We start from the raw sequence: 6,415 nt of genomic DNA, 5'->3' as shown, positions 1-6,415 counted from the left end.
GTGCGGTGGTTCAGTATACATGCTAGTGCTGGATAGGGAGGTGTTCTATATAAGTGCATGTGCCATATAGTTGCGGAGTTCCACTTTTTTGAGGCTAGAGTGCCGTATTGTTGCTAGTGCCCAAGATGTGCGATCTTGCCACATTTTCTGGAGCGTGGGTGCTATATAGGTGCGGTGGTTCAGTATACATGCCAGTGCTGGATAGGGAGGTGTTCTATATAAGTGCAGGTGCCATATAGTTGCGGAGTTCCACTTTTTTGAGGCTAGAGTGCCGTATTGTTGCTAGTGCCCAAGATGTGCGATCTTGAAACATTTTCTGGAGCGTGGGTGCTATATAGGTGCGGTGGTTCAGTATACATGCCAGTGCTGGATAGGGAGGTGTTCTATATAAGTGCAGGTGCCATATAGTTGCGGAGTTCCACTTTTTTGAGGCTAGAGTGCCGTATTGTTGCTAGTGCCCAAGATGTGCGATCTTGCCACATTTTCTGGAGCGTGGGTGCTATATAGGTGCGGTGGTTCAGTATACATGCTAGTGCTGGATAGGGAGGTGTTCTCTATAAGTGCATGTGCCATATAGTTGCGGAGTTCCACTTTTTTGAGGCTAGAGTGCCGTATTGTTGCTAGTGCCCAAGATGTGCGATCTTGCCACATTTTCTGGAGCGTGGGTGCTATATAGGTGCGGTGGTTCAGTATACATGCCAGTGCTGGATAGGGAGGTGTTCTATATAAGTGCATGTGCCATATAGTTGCGGAGTTCCACTTTTTTGAGGCTAGAGTGCCGTATTGTTGCTAGTGCCCAAGATGTGCGATCTTGCCACATTTTCTGGAGCGTGGGTGCTATATAGGTGCGGTGGTTCAGTATACATGCCAGTGCTGGATAGGGAGGTGTTCTATATAAGTGCAGGTGCCATATAGTTGCGGAGTTCCACTTTTTTGAGGCTAGAGTGCCGTATTGTTGCTAGTGCCCAAGATGTGCGATCTTGCCACATTTTCTGGAGCGTGGGTGCTATATAGGTGCGCTGGTTCAGTATACATGCCAGTGCTGGATAGGGAGGTGTTCTATATAAGTGCAGGTGCCATATAGTTGCGAAGTTCCACTTTTTTGAGGCTAGAGTGCCGTATTTTTGCTAGTGCCCAAGATGTGCGATCTTGCCACATTTTCTGGAGCGTGGGTGCTATATAGGTGCGGTGGTTCAGTATACATACCAGTGCTGGATAGGGAGGTGTTCTATATAAGTGCATGTGCCATATAGTTGCGGAGTTCCACTTTTTTGAGGCTAGAGTGCCGTATTGTTGCTAGTGCCCAAGATGTGCGATCTTGCCACATTTTCTGGAGCGTGGGTGCTATATAGGTGCGGTGGTTCAGTATACATGCTAGTGCTGGATAGGGAGGTGTTCTATATAAGTGCATGTGCCATATAGTTGCGGAGTTCCACTTTTTTGAGGCTAGAGTGCCGTATTGTTGCTAGTGCCCAAGATGTGCGATCTTGCCAAATTTTCTGGAGCGTGGGTGCTATATAGGTGCGGTGGTTCAGTATACATGCTAGTGCTGGATAGGGAGGTGTTCTATATAAGTGCATGTGCCATATAGTTGCGGAGTTCCACTTTTTTGAGGCTAGAGTGCCGTATTGTTGCTAGTGCCCAAGATGTGCGATCTTGCCACATTTTCTGGAGCGTGGGTGCTATATAGGTGCGGTGGTTCAGTATACATGCCAGTGCTGGATAGGGAGGTGTTCTATATAAGTGCATGTGCCATATAGTTGCGGAGTTCCACTTTTTGAGGCTAGAGTGCCGTATTGTTGCTAGTGCCCAAGATGTGCGATCTTGCCACATTTTCTGGAGCGTGGGTGCTATATAGGTGCGGTGGTTCAGTATACATGCTAGTGCTGGATAGGGAGGTGTTCTATATAAGTGCATGTGCCATATAGTTGCGGAGTTCCACTTTTTTGAGGCTAGAGTGCCGTATTGTTGCTAGTGCCCAAGATGTGCGATCTTGCCACATTTTCTGGAGCGTGGGTGCTATATAGGTGCGGTGGTTCAGTATACATGCCAGTGCTGGATAGGGAGGTGTTCTATATAAGTGCATGTGCCATATAGTTGCGGAGTTCCACTTTTTTGAGGCTAGAGTGCCGTATTGTTGCTAGTGCCCAAGATGTGCGATCTTGCCACATTTTCTGGAGCGTGGGTGCTATATAGGTGCGGTGGTTCAGTATACATGCTAGTGCTGGATAGGGAGGTGTTCTATATAAGTGCATGTGCCTATAGTTGCGGAGTTCCACTTTTTTGAGGCTAGAGTGCCGTATTGTTGCTAGTGCCCAAGATGTGCGATCTTGCCACATTTTCTGGAGCGTGGGTGCTATATAGGTGCGGTGGTTCAGTATACATGCCAGTGCTGGATAGGGAGGTGTTCTATATAAGTGCAGGTGCCATATAGTTGCGGAGTTCCACTTTTTTGAGGCTAGAGTGCCGTATTGTTGCTAGTGCCCAAGATGTGCGATCTTGCCACATTTTCTGGAGCGTGGGTGCTATATAGGTGCGGTGGTTCAGTATACATGCCAGTGCTGGATAGGGAGGTGTTCTATATAAGTGCATGTGCCATATAGTTGCGGAGTTCCACTTTTTTGAGGCTAGAGTGCCGTATTGTTGCTAGTGCCCAAGATGTGCGATCTTGCCACATTTTCTGGAGCGTGGGTGCTATATAGGTGCGGTGGTTCAGTATACATGCCAGTGCTGGATAGGGAGGTGTTCTATATAACTGCATGTGCCTTATAGTTGCGGAGTTCCACTTTTTTGAGGCTAGAGTGCCGTATTGTTGCTAGTGCCCAAGATGTGCGATCTTGCCACATTTTCTGGAGCGTGGGTGCTATATAGGTGCGGTGGTTCAGTATACATGCTAGTGCTGGATAGGGAGGTGTTCTATATAAGTGCATGTGCCTTATAGTTGCGGAGTTCCACTTTTTTGAGGCTAGAGTGCCGTATTGTTGCTAGTGCCCAAGATGTGCGATCTTGCCACATTTTCTGGAGCGTGGGTGCTATATAGGTGCGGTGGTTCAGTATACATGCCAGTGCTGGATAGGGAGGTGTTCTATATAAGTGCATGTGCCATATAGTTGCGGAGTTCCACTTTTTTGAGGCTAGAGTGCCGTATTGTTGCTAGTGCCCAAGATGTGCGATCTTGCCACATTTTCTGGAGCGTGGGTGCTATATAGGTGCGGTGGTTCAGTATACATGCCAGTGCTGGATAGGGAGGTGTTCTATATAAGTGCATGTGCCATATAGTTGCGGAGTTCCACTTTTTTGAGGCTAGAGTGCCGTATTGTTGCTAGTGCCCAAGATGTGCGATCTTGCCACATTTTCTGGAGCGTGGGTGCTATATAGGTGCGGTGGTTCAGTATACATGCTAGTGCTGGATAGGGAGGTGTTCTATATAAGTGCATGTGCCATATAGTTGCGGAGTTCCACTTTTTTGAGGCTAGAGTGCCGTATTGTTGCTAGTGCCCAAGATGTGCGATCTTGCCACATTTTCTGGAGCGTGGGTGCTATATAGGTGCGGTGGTTCAGTATACATGCCAGTGCTGGATAGGGAGGTGTTCTATATAAGTGCAGGTGCCATATAGTTGCGGAGTTCCACTTTTTTGAGGCTAGAGTGCCGTATTGTTGCTAGTGCCCAAGATGTGCGATCTTGCCACATTTTCTGGAGCGTGGGTGCTATATAGGTGCGGTGGTTCAGTATACATGCTAGTGCTGGATAGGGAGGTGTTCTATATAAGTGCAGGTGCCATATAGTTGCGGAGTTCCACTTTTTTGAGGCTAGAGTGCCGTATTGTTGCTAGTGCCCAAGATGTGCGATCTTGCCACATTTTCTGGAGCGTGGGTGCTATATAGGTGCGGTGGTTCAGTATACATGCCAGTGCTGGATAGGGAGGTGTTCTATATAAGTGCAGGTGCCATATAGTTGCGGAGTTCCACTTTTTTGAGGCTAGAGTGCCGTATTGTTGCTAGTGCCCAAGATGTGCGATCTTGCCACATTTTCTGGAGCGTGGGTGCTATATAGGTGCGGTGGTTCAGTATACATGCCTAGTGCTGGATAGGGAGGTGTTCTATATAAGTGCAGGTGCCATATAGTTGCGGAGTTCCACTTTTTTGAGGCTAGAGTGCCGTATTGTTGCTAGTGCCCAAGATGTGCGATCTTGCCACATTTTCTGGAGCGTGGGTGCTATATAGGTGCGGTGGTTCAGTATACATGCCAGTGCTGGATAGGGAGGTGTTCTATATAAGTGCAGGTGCCATATAGTTGCGGAGTTCCACTTTTTTGAGGCTAGAGTGCCGTATTGTTGCTAGTGCCCAAGATGTGCGATCTTGCCACATTTTCTGGAGCGTGGGTGCTATATAGGTGCGGTGGTTCAGTATACATGCCTAGTGCTGGATAGGGAGGTGTTCTATATAAGTGCATGTGCCATATAGTTGCGGAGTTCCACTTTTTTGAGGCTAGAGTGCCGTATTGTTGCTAGTGCCCAAGATGTGCGATCTTGCCACATTTTCTGGAGCGTGGGTGCTATATAGGTGCGGTGGTTCAGTATACATGCCAGTGCTGGATAGGGAGGTGTTCTATATAAGTGCATGTGCCATATAGTGCGGAGTTCCACTTTTTTGAGGCTAGAGTGCCGTATTGTTGCTAGTGCCCAAGATGTGCGATCTTGCCACATTTTCTGGAGCGTGGGTGCTATATAGGTGCGGTGGTTCAGTATACATGCTAGTGCTGGATAGGGAGGTGTTCTATATAAGTGCATGTGCCATATAGTTGCGGAGGTTCCACTTTTTTGAGGCTAGAGTGCCGTATTGTTGCTAGTGCCCAAGATGTGCGATCTTGCCACATTTTCTGGAGCGTGGGTGCTATATAGGTGCGGTGGTTCAGTATACATGCCTAGTGCTGGATAGGGAGGTGTTCTATATAAGTGCATGTGCCATATAGTTGCGGAGTTCCACTTTTTTGAGGCTAGAGTGCCGTATTGTTGCTAGTGCCCAAGATGTGCGATCTTGCCACATTTCTGGAGCGTGGGTGCTATATAGGTGCGGTGGTTCAGTATACATGCCAGTGCTGGATAGGGAGGTGTTCTATATAAGTGCATGTGCCATATAGTTGCGGAGTTCCACTTTTTTGAGGCTAGAGTGCCGTATTGTTGCTAGTGCCCAAGATGTGCGATCTTGCCACATTTTCTGGAGCGTGGGTGCTATATAGGTGCGGTGGTTCAGTATACATGCCAGTGCTGGATAGGGAGGTGTTCTATATAAGTGCATGTGCCATATAGTTGCGGAGTTCCACTTTTTTGAGGCTAGAGTGCCGTATTGTTGCTAGTGCCCAAGATGTGCGATCTTGCCACATTTTCTGGAGCGTGGGTGCTATATAGGTGCGGTGGTTCAGTATACATGCCAGTGCTGGATAGGGAGGTGTTCTATATAAGTGCAGGTGCCATATAGTTGCGGAGTTCCACTTTTTTGAGGCTAGAGTGCCGTATTGTTGCTAGTGCCCAAGATGTGCGATCTTGCCACATTTTCTGGAGCGTGGGTGCTATAGGTGCGGTGGTTCAGTATACATGCCAGTGCTGGATAGGGAGGTGTTCTATATAAGTGCAGGTGCCATATAGTTGCGGAGTTCCACTTTTTTGAGGCTAGAGTGCCGTATTGTTGCTAGTGCCCAAGATGTGCGATCTTGCCACATTTCTGGAGCGTGGGTGCTATATAGGTGCGGTGGTTCAGTATACATGCCAGTGCTGGATAGGGAGGTGTTCTATATAAGTGCAGGTGCCATATAGTTGCGGAGTTCCACTTTTTTGAGGCTAGAGTGCCGTATTGTTGCTAGTGCCCAAGATGTGCGATCTTGCCACATTTTCTGGAGCGTGGGTGCTATATAGGTGCGGTGGTTCAGTATACATGCCAGTGCTGGATAGGGAGGTGTTCTATATAAGTGCAGGTGCCATATATTGCGGAGTTCCACTTTTTGAGGCTAGAGTGCCGTATTGTTGCTAGTGCCCAAGATGTGCGATCTTGCCACATTTCTGGAGCGTGGGTGCTAATATAGGTGCGGTGGTTCAGTATACATGCCAGTGCTGGATAGGGAGGTGTTCTATATAAGTGCAGGTGCCATATAGTTGCGGAGTTCCACTTTTTGAGGCTAGAGTGCCGTATTGTTGCTAGTGCCCAAGATTTGCGATCTTGCCACATTTTCTGGAGCGTGGGTGCTATATAGGTGCGGTGGTTCAGTATACATGCTAGTGCTGGATAGGGAGGTGTTCTATATAAGTGCATGTGCCATATAGTTGCGGAGTTTCCACTTTTTGAGGCTAGAGTGCCGTAGTGGTGCTAGTGCCCAAGATGTGCGATCTTGCCACATTTTCTGGAGCGTGGGTGCTATATA

The sequence above is a fragment of the Drosophila pseudoobscura genome, unplaced genomic scaffold (genome assembly GCF_009870125.1).
Source record: "Drosophila pseudoobscura strain MV-25-SWS-2005 unplaced genomic scaffold, UCI_Dpse_MV25 Unplacedtig00000858, whole genome shotgun sequence".
Lineage (NCBI taxonomy): Eukaryota > Metazoa > Arthropoda > Insecta > Diptera > Drosophilidae > Drosophila > Drosophila pseudoobscura.
This window is presented reverse-complemented; position numbering follows the sequence as displayed.